Here is a 15,337-nt window from a genome sequence, read left to right as displayed (position 1 = left end):
GGGTGCAACAGTAGGGTAAGTGTTGGATAGTGTAGGGGTAAAAATTACTATTCTAACTCCAGGGGGTGCAACAGTAGGGTAAGTTTTGGATAGTGTAAGGGTACTATGCTTTGTGATGGTATGCGTTGTAATGGTATGCGTTGTAATTACTGCGTTGTAATGACATGCATTGTAATGGTATGCGTTGTAGTGTCATGCGATGTAATGGTTGCGTTGTAATGGCATGCGATGTAATGGATCTTGCGTTGTAAAAGTTTTGTTGTAATGGTAGTGCGTTGTAAAAGTTGCGCTGTAAAGGTTGTTTCCCATTTTATTGCCTGTAGCCTCTACCCCACCCTTTACCAAATCGTCACAGGGAGGGATCCACCTGCTTGTGACGAGTTGAGAAAGGGTGGGGTGACCATTCTTTCCACTGATTGACGTGAAGCCCCTGCATTATAGGGCTTCTGTCTAAGACACCCAGGGCAAATTTTACACTCACGTCTTCAGGGGGTGGAGACTGGTCTGCAAGGCTCTGTCTGTGCCGAGCTGATGACCTCACAGGCCTCAGTGATGTGAGATCAGCAGCCCGGCAAATACTCTTGAGTCCGGGTCCGCCCACCAGGGGCAGCATGTTTAAAGCAGCAAAGCAAGAAGATGCACCTTAGTCGCAGAGTGCAACAGCCTCTCAGCCAGCAAGAAGCATTGCAACCATGTAAGTGTTTTATTTCAAATAAATAAAACGAATTTAGTGTGAACACATGTCTTCTATTGTAGCTTAGATGGGGTGAAATTAAAAGGGGCGGAGCCGCGACGCCCTCGAGCAGGAACCGCCACTGCTATTACTTATGATGTCACTGTCATGGCAATAGAACATTATGGTTGAAATCCCAGGAGGAGTTGATGAGTTCCCGGAAGCTGTGGAGACGAACAGTCAATAAAGCTTGTGCTCTTACACTTACCTGTGTAGTGTAATCACTTCACATGTACTGGAGTGGTTTATATGCCCTGATAGTGAATTGCTGCCAATTAGTTTTTTCACTATTACAAGGACATAGGGCCACGTGGATCAACATTTGTATTAGCGATAACCTAATTGCGATTTTCTGCAAATCCCAACTTGGTAATCGCTATTACAAATGTATGAAACTCATAGATTTTCATTTAGCGATTCCTAGTGGGTTGCAAATTGACCTTACTCATTAATATTAATTAGGTAGATCACTATTTGCGACCCCTAGGAATAACAAAATGAAATCTATGAGTTTCATACATTTGTAATAGTGATTACCAAGTTGCGATTTTGCAGAATAGAAAAGTCCGGGTGGCCACTGCCTGCTCTTAGAAAACATTTTCACCACCATTTCCAAAGGGGAAGGGTCCCTTGGGGACTCCTTCCCATTTGCAAATGGGTTACCACCAACTTGAAGTTGGTAGTAAAATGCTAATGTTTTGCGACGGTATTCACAATTACAAAACATTCATTCAAATACCGCTACGATTCGGTATTTGATAGGGACGCCCTTAACATGCCCCTTCCAAGTACCGAATCGCAAATCCATTTTGCGATTCTGTAGCAGGTTATCAAAATTCAAAATAGGGCTTGCTACATGGGAAAAGCCTGTTTGCGAATGCAAAATAGTTACATACATGTGACCCTAACTCTCCCATAGGCTTACATGGGAGCTGCCTTGTAACATTTTTACAGATGTAACTTTCCATTGGAAACAGATAGAGAGTTGGAGTTTAGTCTCTTTGAACTCAGAATTTATTAAAACACCTTTTAGTAAGGGTGCTTCTTAAATTGTTGTTTGAAAATGCTACTTTTTTAGAAAGTGGGCATGTTCTTGTTGTACTTCTGCCTGTTTGTGTATACACCATCTGGTTTTAGAGTGACAGGAGCTGGGGACTTGCATTCACTCTAGACAGTCAAAAGGGGGAGTTGAGGTGTGTCCTACCTTTTCTTGGTGACTCCTAGCCAAGCTGAATAGACCTTTCTCCATTCCGAGTTGTGGGAGGAGTTTTCACTAGCACCTGAAAGGGCTGTCTCTGGTCTGCATAATGCTGTCTCCACCTTCTGCGGTGTGCCTGGCCAGGACAGGGAAGAACGGGTTCTGGTGTGCAGCAAAGACTTCCTTTGTGCTGAATTCAAAGAGAAACATTGTATGAATATTGGGGATCTGGCCCCAGAACTTTGGAGTACTGCTGGACTAAAGGAACAGCTGAAGAGCAGCGAGGAGGTGTACTGCACCTTTGCTATGTGTTGCTTTGCTGGGTTGGGCTGTAGTTGCTACTTCTATCTGTGGGCTGTGGAAAGAACTGGACTTTTGCTTTGCTGTGGTATCTGGCTTAAGAAGATTCTCCAAGGGCTTGAAGTAGAACTTGCTTCCTGTTCTGAACTCTCAGGCAAACAAAGTCTTCCCCTGCAACTTGCTAAACAGCACCTGGACTCCTCTGCAAGACTCCTGATTATCAAAGTGTTCCAGCTCCAGTTCCTGGGCCATTGGAATCATGTGGCTTGTGCTGCAACCCAAGAAAAGCATCACTGATATCATCAACTGCGCCACATGAAATGCCGCAACCTGCACCGAGCCATGGGCACTGCATGTGAAGTGCACAACACACCGCCCTGCCTGCACCCCAGCTCCGATGCCTGCCAATACCCACCTTCACCTGCAAGTTATCGACCTCCCCAACACCAGCGCTTGCACAAATGCCTGTCACCACCAGTGACTGCCACTCATCATTGTGGAGCGGATAACCAGACGTGAGTAACTTCTCAAACTCATTGACACCACCCTGCTGAACGGTATCATGCCGACGCCACTTCACCTCCCTTGCCAACCCAGACCTCCCCTGTAGCAGCAAGGAGTCGGCCTCACCTTGGCCCATCGATTCCTCACCTCCGTGATGCAGTGCATCATTTTTTTACTTAATTTGCCATGGTAATGTTACTTCAGGATCCGCGTGTCTTCATGGCCAACCCACGCACTTGTGGTTGGCCGGGAACTTGGAATTTGTGCCTAACACGACCACGTAATAACCTCAGTAGGGGCTATTTGTTTCTACAAGTGTTATTTTTGCAATAATCTTTCTCAAAAGTGATATCTTGATATATGTATTGTGGATTTCTTTTGTTTTAGTCTTGTTTGGTTTAGATAGAGATACTTTTTTTTTTAACTGATTTGGTGTCCACGGTGTTACTGGGTGTTTGGGTTCAAATACTTTACACATTGCCTTTGGGATAAGCCTGTCTGTTCATGCCAAGGTACCAAGATGGTGAGCAGGGGCTATCTATAGTGTGTAACTCCCTTATTCTGACTAGAAGGAAGAATCCTTACTTGGACAAGGTGCATACATCTGCCAACTAGAGACCCCCATTTCTAACACAAGTATAATAGGGTTTTAACTCATTACTGATTATGGAAATAGCTTTTACTAACTTGATATCATTCTAATGAGCAGGTCCTATACATTGTTATATAAATAGGCTCTAAAATGCCCGCTATAGATACACGCTTGGGCCGAGCACTAATTGGACAGATGAGGGCCATGTGGTTTCTGGTGGCTTTTGGGAATGGCGTTGGATTGGCCCTCATATCTTATACATGCCACAGACAACATGGTGGTGCATATGAACGCTGCCAAGAATGCTGTTGTATGTTGGTAGGCATGGTTGCACTCTCCCATATGCTTATATGTGACTTTTAAGGTAAGAGCAATACTGGGGATACTATGGCAATATGTGGGTGTTCAGTGAATCAGTTACAGTGTGTGGGGACCATTGCGGGGAAATAATGTTTGTACTGGAGCTATAGTAAGAGCAATACGATACTCTGGCAATATTATGAGCATATTCAGTAAATGAGTTACGGTGTGCGGTCCCCGTCTCAGGGGAATAATATTTTAACAGGATCCACATTCAGAAGAGATAGGCTTAATGATTTATACTGGGTACTGGAGAAGCACAATACTAGAGGAACTGACTCAAAAAAATATAGATGTGTGGCCGGTAACAGACTTTTTATACACAAGAATTGCTTTGCTTATCAGTAAGAGAGATTCTCACTTGCACTTTTTTGCTTGCACAGGTCTACTTCCATTATATAACCTTTTTTGATTTCTTGAATACATGCAGAAAATACTGGTAAGTTGAAAATCAGTAGCACGCTATGATTGAGTGTATTAGGAGTGCTATTCATTATAGAACATACTGTTTCTTGATATTGCAAATTCTATTTATTTGTCGATTTGGGAGAGAGACTAGGCTCTCTATACTTTGATTGAAGGTAAGACAAGTGGTAGTGAGTTTTGTTTTATGGTGGGCTGAAATATTTGCAGCAATCACAGGAGAACACTTATCTTTGTTATCGGGATGGACTACTTGGTAATAGGATGCATGTGGCTTGAATGACACATGTATGTTCTTGTGGATCAGGACTTATTTCTCAAATGAGCTTGGTTGCTGTGCATGGCGATGCTTTATTATAAATTTCTTATGAGCAGCATGAGACACCCATTTATACTATAAGGCTAAGATTATGTGGGTGCACCTTGAAGTGTGTATCATTCTCGTTTGTAAATAGACTCATGTCTCATGCCCTTATTTCAGCTTATGATGTATTTCAGTGAAGGGGTTAACATGACTTGTTATGGTATAGTGATATATGATTTGTGTCTTTGTTTGTAGCCCTGAGGATGTCTGTGGCAAACTTGCCACATCAACGAAACATGTGTTGGCTACATCTCTCTGCATTCTAAATGTGATGGGTGTCCCTTCAGAAGAACGCAAAGCGTTTCTTAAGAAAAAGGAAAGGGGACTAAAGTCTTTTTGTTTGTGATGGTTCTCTCTTCAGTGGGATGCACCGGGAGTTCCTATATCCAATGTGGAGCCAACCCGTAACTATGGGTGGGAAGGGAGAGACACCCTTTTCTTTCTATAGCCCTCACTCACTCTAATAGTGACATGCTTCATCATTGGGCTCACACCAACTTCTAAAGCTCGGGGTGGGCTCATCCATATTTCAGGGAGCACTTATGAAAGGGTGTATGGGGCATAACTTTAAATATAAAATTCCTCACCCACTCCTAAAGTATCCTTTATTGTTGTAGTGGGAGGGAAGCATAAAAACAATATAGTAGGTTATTAGGATGTGATGTTCCTATAACCCTAAGCTAGACACCAACATGTTCAACCCTTTCTAGTGGCCTAAAAAAGTCCTGGGATTTTGTCATGATGGGATGCGATAAGGTCACTTCTCCCTAAGTCGTGAGTGCACTATAGGTACGCAATTGGATAAGGCACATTTAATAATCTTGTAGGAACAAGTCTGATACTTGCCGCTGGTTTCTTGAGAGGATTTTCCCCACGTGAACAGGGCATCAGTTCCCAAGGGGGCATAGAGGGAGGCCTTCTAGTTACACATTCATCACAGGTCCATCCCAGCTGCAACCTACTATGTGCTCTGCTCCCCTGCTTGTCCCTGCAGTTTTGAACGTATTGAATATGTTTATGGTTTTGTAAGGTGCACAGCTACTCAAGAGTGTCCCGTCGCAATCCCAAGAGACAGCAGAGGGAAAGAGAAAAAATAAGAGCCAATAACACAAAACCAGATTATTTAAAAAGGAAGATTTTTAGTTTCTTCCTAAATTGGGGAGAATTCTGCAGACTACGCAGATCAAGAGGGAGCAAGTTCCAAGTCCTGGCAGCCAAATTGGCCAAAGAGCTACCACTCTTTCTCTTCAAGCGGAATCTTAGGACAGAAGCCAATAGCATGTTAGAGGAACACAAATGTCTGCTGGGGGAGTAAAACTGAAAGCGCTTTCTGAGGTAGAGCGGACCGTATTCGTAAAGTGCGGCATGAATAGTTACCTGGGCTTTATACGTGACCCTTGCCTGCACCGGTAACGAGTGCAGGTTGCGCAGGTGTTGCCTGACACTGGTGCATTGGGGGGAGGGCAAGAAGCAGATGAGCAGCAGCATTTTGGACTACCTGAAGTTTATCAATAAGATAGGCGGGAAGGCCCACGTATAGTGCATTTGCATAATCAATGCGGGAGGTATCAAGAGCTCAAACAACCATTTCCTTAGCTGTTAAGGGCAGAAGGGGCAGAAATGTCCTGAGAAGTTTCAAAATGCCAAAGCAAGTACCAGTCAGTTTATTAATCTTATTACAGAAATCCAACTTTTCATCAAACCAGATCCCGAGGATTTTTACAAGGCGTCCAGAAGGAGAGGGGCTGGGAGACTCATCAGGCCAGAAGTTGTGCCAAACCTGGGGAGGAAATTCTCCAAAGAATAACATTTCCGTTTTACCTTCATTGCATTTCAGCTTAGCACGTGACAGACAAATAAACACTGCAGCTAAACACGTTTTAACTAACCCTGGGCGCAAGACTACGCTCCGCCCACGGAGTGTACGTAGTGTTGCCTACTTTGCATTTTGCAAAGTAGGCGTAGTAGGCAACACTACGCACGCTCCGATGGGAGAAGTCGGCGCAAAATAGAAGAGGGAGCCCCGGGACACCGCGGACCAGGTAAGTGCTTGTATGTACTTTTATTGTACTCATTACTTAAAATTATGTATGTAGAAGAGGGCGGGAGGGAGGCGGGTGGCGCGTAGTGGGGCTACACGAAGCGCGTGAGCGGGCGTAGCATCATGCCCACTTCACGTAGCTTTGCGTAGCCCCACTACGCATACTACTCCCAGGGTTAGTTTTAACATGGGCAGTGGATGACTCCGATTTTTTCCAAGTGAACAGGAATTGGGTGTCCTCGGCATAGGGCAACAACTTTGGCTCCTAGTTCTTCTGCCAACTGAATAAGAGGAGGCATATATAAGTTGAACAAAAGTGGGCTAAGTACCGACCCTGTGGCACCCCTGTCAAAAGAACTTGGGAAGTAGACTTGAAGGGAGGGATCCACACTTGTTGGGTTCTACCTTCCAAGAGGATTTCAACCATTCCCTGGCGGCACCAATTATGCCTAGTTCCTTGAGGGAGGCCAGAAGAAGTGACTAGGGGACAGGATCAAAAGTGGCAGAGAGGTCCAAGAGGACCAAAACTGCCCTGCCCTCCGCATCCACAGTTTTGTGAATAGCTTTCTTGATTTCCACTAGAGCAGACTCCTTGCTATAGGCGGCCCTAAAACTGTATTGGGCCGGATGAAGGAGGCCATGATTTTCAATAAAGGCAGTCAGCTGCATATTGACCATTTTTTTGGATACGTTAGCAATAGCAGGGAGCAAAGAAATAGGGCGATATCTAGTCGGAGGTTAGAATCCAATGTTGGCTTTTTGATCAGAGGGATAAGCAGTGCCTGTTCCACTCAGTGGGGACATAGGCCAGTGTCAGAGAGGCGTTAATCAGCTGATTAAGGAAAGGGTTAATAGCTGCAGCCGCACTGGCCATGAGTTTGGCAGGGCTAGGGGAACCCAATTTAAATGAGGAAAAAGCTCCCAGGGAGTCCATTAGTGATATGGCATCAAAGGTGGAAAAGGTGACTTTAACAAGAGAAGGGATACGTCGGTCAAGGAGCTCAGAGGAAACTTGGGTGTCCTGGCTACCAAATGACAGTTGGAGAGCCCTGACTTTATTGATGAAAAACCGAGAAAGCTCTTCACACCAAGCGGAATGAGCAGCATGGGTGTAACTCATAGCTTTAGGAGTCACATAGTTCTTCACAATGTTAAAAAGTTCCTTAACATTATTGCCAGACCGGGCAATATGGTCAGTGTAGTATGAGCGCTTTGCTAGTATGATATCAGCATAGTATATTTTTGAGCTGCTTTCACAGCAATTTTGTCCTCTGTGCTGTAATCATGCCTCCACTTCCTTTCCAATGTTTTACAGTGTTTAGTGAATAGGGAGGATGTGTCCCTTCCTACCTCTTGTTTGAGGACCTCTCTACTCTCTTAGGGCCCGGTGGGTTCCTTACAGTATGGTACATCTGTGAATATGTCTATATGTGAAGGCTACATCTAAGAGGATACCTATATGTGAAAAATAGCTTGGAACAGAATTAAAAAAAAGAAAATAACTACAGTGTATTTTGACTAAGTCATATTACTGGACATTTGTTTAATTTTGGGTACTCAGGAAAACTGTTTATAGAGGGATATGTCCTCTGTCACTCACGAAGATTCATCTGATGATCTGGTTGTCCCTTTAAATCAGTTTCTTCATCTTCATCTGTGACTTTTGTCTGGTTATAATGACTTTTACCTGATTATAATGACTTTCTGGGATTTCCAGGCACTTCATCTTCTCCAGATGAAATGTATATTCAACTAAGAGGATCTACAGCCCGTGATTCCATATCTGTCCCATTACCCTGCAGTTACCGCAAGAGAAAGTAGAGCCAAACACTAGTTGAGTGTAGTTGCAACAGTTCCATCAGCTATCAGTTCCAAAGGTTTCAGTTATTGTAACAATTCAGGGTTTTTGAGAAGAAAATTACGAGACTGATATGTCTACAGTCCCTCTGTTCATGGGAAAAATTTCTCCTTCAGCTAACGGTGATTTGGAGCTCCTTCACTCCCTAGTTATTGATCCCCTTTTAGCAAATTGGACAGGGCCAATTGCTCTAAAGACTCAGGGGAAGATTTATGAAGGCCTTGCGCCGGCGGTGCGTCACTTTTAACATGGGAAAAAGTGACGCACCGGCGGCGCAAGGCCTTCATAAATCTGCCCCTCAGTATATTGCAATTTCAGACCTTGTTGATAAGAAGGCAAAATGGCTCTTAAAGACTGAATATGCAGGGTTACGCCTGTCTATGGGATCTGAAATATATTCCCTGTATCCATCTCAATGTCTGGTTAAAGACTTCCAGTGTTTAGCTACTGGCTACTGGCATGCAAGAAGGAGAAGGTCATTCTCAACTCTTGGTTTGCATGACAGTCGAGGCAAAATGTTTGCCGTATCTATGGCTTCAAGTGGTGATGGGGTAGCTTTAAGAACTACCCACTGATAATGCATTTTTCAGGCAGTAGACTATTTAAGAAAAAGTTGACATCTATACTTTACAAACCAAAAGTTTCTCTAGAAATAAGGAACACTTGAAAGAAGTCATTAGAGAAAACCAGCTTTTGTTTTCAAGAGAACCAGGTTTCAGCCAAGAACCATCCAAGTGGTGGCACATTTCGCATAGGCAAAACAAATAAGGGGAAGCAGAAGTTTTGCTTCTAACAAGTCTTCTCTTAAGATAAACGGAACAGAATGGTGTCAGACAAGATGGTTATGGAGATTATTACATTGGGCTACTGTGAGAAAGTGGATTTTTAGTTTGAAGTGAATGGTAGTCCTCTTCAAGTAATGATGGCACTATTCCTTACTAGGCCCAGTTAGGTCTCAATAGTTTAAATTTCCACTCAACCGTTGGTAAGAGTAGTGTGAATTACATCTATGTGACAGAGGATGCCCATTTGAACCTTGTGCAGTCGGTGGGCACACCCTTAAGGCCATCCTGTCGGACAGAGGTCACTCTTCCTCTGAGTCATACCCCTTTTGTTCCCTCTCCTGGGAGCTGTTCATAACTTTCTAATAGTAATTAAAAATCCCCCTTGACCATCAGATTGGATTTTAAATTCCTATTAATTTGAGCCCTTGAACTCTGGTTCTAGATTTTCTCAAACTGTTCTCAAGAATAAGGGGTAACCTAGTACCCTGAGACCCGGTCCGGACAAGTAATAGAGGCACAAGTGGCTCCTACGGTGGAAGGTTAACCCTTGACTTTCACAGCAATTTTGCTTCTAGAGCCTTCTAGACAACATGATTTGATATTCACTCCCCCTGGCACTAAGAACTCAGTTAATGGGCCGACCCCAACCGTTAAATGAGTTGGGCTGTAGCCAATATACAACCCACTGCCACTACTTACAGGAGAACCTATTTTGGCAGTTCGGGTTGGACTGTTCCCAGTGGAGCAAGGTTAAGACTGATTTGTATATGGCTGCGTTCAAACTGAGGTGGCATGGTGTGCAAAATAACAATTAACTGGTATGTGGCTCAAGTAACTACAAGTGGCTGAGATTAATTCAAGCATTCCATCCACCACTAGTTTGTATACTTTAATAATTTAATAGATATGGCACATTTCTGATTTCTACCTTTCATGCAACACAATGCAGCAAGTTGCCTTGTCTAGGCATATCTGTCCCACTTAGGACAATAAACGAAAATATACAAAAAAGGTGCATGTCGGCCCTTTCCTAGTGCTGGTGCACTATGTTACAAAGCTGCCTGCCCTACAGGCAGAATTGTTTTTGTACAGGAAAGCAACCCTTCCTGCACAAAAATAATCCTAAAAGATAATTTCCTTTTTCTATGTGTGATGCAGAATGTATCACACATAGAAAGAATAAGTAACAAGGACAAATAAATATATTTCTGCTCTGTATGCCTCTCTGTGGTAGGTGCACATTTTGGTGCAATCCTAAATTTACTGTCATTAGTAAATCTGGGATTGTGTCAAATTCCAAGAGTGGATTGATGGGAATGCCCAAGCTCTACCCATGTAAATGTAAATGTAGTGTATTTTGTAAAGCGCACAGCTGCCCCAACGGGGCGTCCCGGCGCTGTATAACGCCGTGGAACCCTTCCTGGCTCTCCCTGTGAAATGCCTCTCCTGGGCACCCCCAAGGTGAAGCCAGGCATCCCAGTGTTGTAGGGGCCGTTGTGGAGATTAAGCAAGCTATTGCCCAGAGTTGCAGTGTGGGACCCATGATTAGAGTAGGCGCCGATGTGAGAATTATTGAGTCCGCGGACATTGAGCCCAAGACCCTGCCGCGTCGGGACTTGAAACCTGGTCCCGGGCCTGATCTCTGCTTCAGAGTCTGCCGCTCTAACCAGTGAGCCACACTTCTCCACCCATGGTACGCATACCACAGTGAAATGTAATGCAACACAGTGCAAGCTGTGCGTTGTGTTGCATTTCACTTTACCCAGAGTTGTGCACTTTCGGGCACATGTATCGAGCGTTTTAGGAGTCGCAAACGGTTCGATTCGCAAAAATCGGCCGTTTGCGATTCCTAAATCACTTTTTGGGATGCATCATCTATTTTAATAGAAATCGCTATTTTTTACGACTTCTTAAAATGCGATTGCATTTAAGGAATCGCATTTTTGCGATTCCTTAAATGCAATGCATGAATGTTTAAAGAATTGCGATTTTTTAATTAGAGGGAGCAAATTAACACGAAGTTGGACCTCGTGTTAATTTGCCTTAAATGTCAAAAATGCACAAAAATGCATTTTTGAAACTTTCATGTTACACACACACATGTCCTTGGGACATGTGTGTGTGAAACTTGTACTTACAAATACATTTCAGGGGTGCAGGGGGGGGTCCTTTGGACCGCCCCTGCACCCTTGAAATGCATTAACAAATTGCGATTCGCAAAAAGAAAATTGCAATTTGTAAATGCCTTCCCATTGATTCCTATGGGCCTTTTGAACCATAGGCATCAATGGAAAGGTTTTCCTTAATTGCGATTCGCAAATTGTGAATCGCAATTAAGGAAAAATACCGATTCGCAAATAATCATGCGATTTTTTAATGCATAGGCATTTGCGATTCCTTAATTGCGATTCCTTAAAAATCGCAATTAAGGAATCGCAAATGCCGAGAATGATGCATGTGGCTGATAGCCCCTTGCGTGGCTTTGTAAATGTAATTTAAAGATTTGCCTTGCAAAGGACGTTTAAGTCCTTATTAAATCTATTTCATTGTATTTACAACATCAGGGTCCTTTCATTTAGATTAAAAACAACTCCAAGAGACTTTACAAAAATCTTACTCCAGTAATGGCCGTCCTTTACAGCAAGTTAAACAGGGTCTATCTTCACCTTGATGATCTCTTGATTCAGTTTCCTTCCCCTGACCTGCCAAGGGTGTTCAGGGCATAGGGCTGACCTCCTGGTCAGGGACTCTTCCCTCTGCCCCAGCAGCTCCGCTGTTGTGCCGTTGCCGCTGCCCCGACATCTATCCTAATAAGTAGGTGTTCGAGGCCTGTCAACTCGTTTTTGTGCCTCGTAAGCATTTTTGTGACTGTAATTGTTTTCTGCCTTATAATTGTTCTTAATGTCTATTTTTGTTTAAGTTGTCTGTTTTTCGTGCTTTGTTATTTGTGCCCTTGTTGTGTCCTCCGTGCCAGTTTTGTCACCCTTTTCTGCCGCTGCTGCCCCTGCTGCCCATACCACTGCTGATTCCTTACCCCGCCTTCTTCACTGAAACTTTGACCAACGCCTTCTTTGCCCCTGATATAAGCCACCACCATCCCCGCCGGATACAAGATTCAGAGTAAGGACCACCCTAACCACCCGGGGGGAGGACTCGCCATCGCACACAAGAGCTCCATCCGACTCTCCACCTCCAGCACCTGCGACTCCCCCTCCACCACCGAACCAATGCCACTTCCAGATCCAGACCAGCCTGAGAATGATGCTGTGCGGCACCCTCACCTACAGACCCCCCGCCCAACCTCGAACTTCGTTCATCACTACCATCATCGACCTCATCGCGCCCCATGCCAGCGTCTCCATGGACTACTTACTCATCGGAGACCTGAACTTCCACCTCGACAACCCCAACTCCACCGCCCTATTGGACAAACTCACCAACATCGGACTGCAACAGCTTGTCACTACACTCACAAGGCAGGACACACCCTTGACCCCATCTTCGCAGGAGGGAACAACATCTACTTCAGCCACTCTACGCAGCTCCTCTGGGCGGAGCACCACTGTGCACACTTCTCTTTCAACAATGCCACTACACGCAAACCCACTCCACGCTCTCCGTGAAAGAACTGGAACAAGGTCACAGAGGAGCATCTCAACTCCACCCTCAACCACGATCCCCCTTCTGCCTCGACCCTTGCCAACTCTGCAGCCAAAGAACTACACCGCTGGATCACCAACTGCGCAGAAGAGCTCGCCCACCTCTGGAACCCCGACTGGCAGTGCCCCATGAAGGCCACATGGTTCACCACCGACCACCAAGAATCCATAAGCACCTGCAAATGTCTGGAAAAATTATGGAGGAATAGCAAAACCACAGAAGACCATGACAGAATACGACCAACTCATCAGATCCACCAAAAGGACCTTCATCCGGAACAAAATCCTCGCCAACTCCAGCAACTCAAAGGAACTATACAGCATCATCCAGCAATTCACCAGCCCCCCAGCAAAGCCACGGATGTTCTACCCTCCCAGGACCTATACAACAAGCAAGGCTCCTACTTCTATCTGAAAATCAAGGCCCTCTACGACAACTTCAGCGAACAGACTCCAAAAGCCACCCCTTCCGCAACGACAGCCAGCCCAGCATCACTGCCTGGATCCCGGTCTTCACTGAAGATACCGCCATGACCATGAAGAGCACTCACTCAGGAGCCCCCACGGACCCCTGCCTGCTGCACATCTTCCACAGAGCCACTGCCACCATAGCACTCTAGCTACGACGCACCATCAGCGCCACCTTCAAAACCTGCACATTCCCTGATGACAGGAAACGCACCAAAGTAAACCCCTTCCTCAAGAAACCCTCTGCAGACCCGATGGACCTGAAAAACTACCGACCCATCTCTCTTCTCCCGTTCGTGGCCAAAGTCACTGAGAAGATTGTCAACGCCCAGCTGACAAACTTCATCGAGGAGAAGGCTAACCTCGACCCTTCCCAATCCGGATTCGGCAGCAACCACAGCACCAAGACCGCTGTCCTCGCCGCCGCAGATGACATCTGCACGCTCCTGGACCAAGGCCACACCGCGGCCCTCATTCTACTAGACCAGTTTGCTGCCTTCAACACTGTCTCCCACCGCACTCTCACAGGCAGACTCCACGACGCCGGCATACAGGGAACCACTCTCAACTGGCTCCACTCCTTCCTCACCAGCATAACCCAAAGGATCAGACTCTCACCCTTCCTCCCCGAACCCACAGAGATCAACTGTGGAGTACCCCAAGGATCATCACTCAGTCCCACGCTCTTCAACACCTACATGGGCCCCCTCTCGGCCATCGTCAGACAGCATAGACTCAGCATTGTATCAGACGCCGACGATACCCAGCTCTTCCTCTCCCTCAGTAAGGAGCCCGATGACACCAGACTAAGCTTTCAGGAAGGAATGAAGGACGTTGCATCCAACATGAGCAGCAGCAGTCTGAAGCACAACTCAGAGAAGACTGAAGTCCTCGTCCTCTGACCCACCCCCTCAGCCTGGGACAACACCTGGTGGCCACCCGCCCTTGGCAACGCCCCAACCCCAACATACCACACCTGGAACCTCGGCATCATGACCCACCATATCAACGATGTCACCTTCACTTGCTTCAACACCCTCAATGTCCTGCACAAGACCTTCAAATGGATCCCCCCTGAATACAGAAAGACCGTCACCCACACCCTCATAACAAGCAGACTGGATTACAGAAACACCTTCTACCCTGGAATCAACAAAACCCTGCTACCTAAACTCCGGACCATCCAGAACACCGCGACCAGACTCGTCCTTGGCATCCCACGACATGATCACATCACCCAACACTTGCGAGACCTCCACTGGCTCCCCGTCAAGAAGAGAGTAACGTTCAAACTACTCCCCCACGCCTACAAATCCCTCCACATTACCTGGCCCAAATACCTTAATGAAAGAGTCTCCTTCCACATACCAAGAAGAAACCTCTGCTTTGCCGACCTCACCCTAGCAGAAACCCCAGGCATCCGAAGAACCAGAGCGGGTGGAAGAGCCTTCTCCTTCATCGCGACAAAAGCCCGGAACCATCATCATATGCTCCCCACTCTATACACCTTTAGGAAGAGCCTCAAGACCTGGCTCTTCGGCTAACTCTGAGCTGCACTCCTCCCCACCCGACCCCCCAGGGCCTTCAGACACTCACGGGTGAGTAGCACACTTCACAATTGTCTGATTGATTGATTGATTGAAGGCTAGTGAGGCACATGTCCTTGGTCCTGGGTTCCTTGATCGAGGCTCATCTTCAGCTCACACAGACCTTAGAATATATCAGAGACCTGTTCAGGACAAATGTAAACAAAGTCTTTCTCCACAAAGAAAGTCTAATCATACTGGTGTCTCATCTTCAACAACTGATTCCAAAGAGCAATGCATCAGTCAGGGAGTAGTTCTGAAAATCGGGAGACATGAGGAATGTTTGAGACAAGGCAAGGTGTTTTTGAGCAAGATACTTATTGTTGGAAGGATTTATCATTTGTACCTCCTGTTTGATTTTCCAGGCAGCAAACTGTTTTGTGAAACTTCAAGGGCAAGGACACACCGGGTCTCAGTCAATGGACCACAAGGCAATAATTCTAATCACACAAAATGTTCAAGATTG

Source organism: Lissotriton helveticus, chromosome 6, assembly GCF_964261635.1.
Source record: "Lissotriton helveticus chromosome 6, aLisHel1.1, whole genome shotgun sequence".
In the NCBI taxonomy this organism is placed as follows: domain Eukaryota; kingdom Metazoa; phylum Chordata; class Amphibia; order Caudata; family Salamandridae; genus Lissotriton; species Lissotriton helveticus.
The sequence above is the reverse complement of the archived record's forward strand: the minus strand, read 5'-3'. Positions refer to the sequence as shown.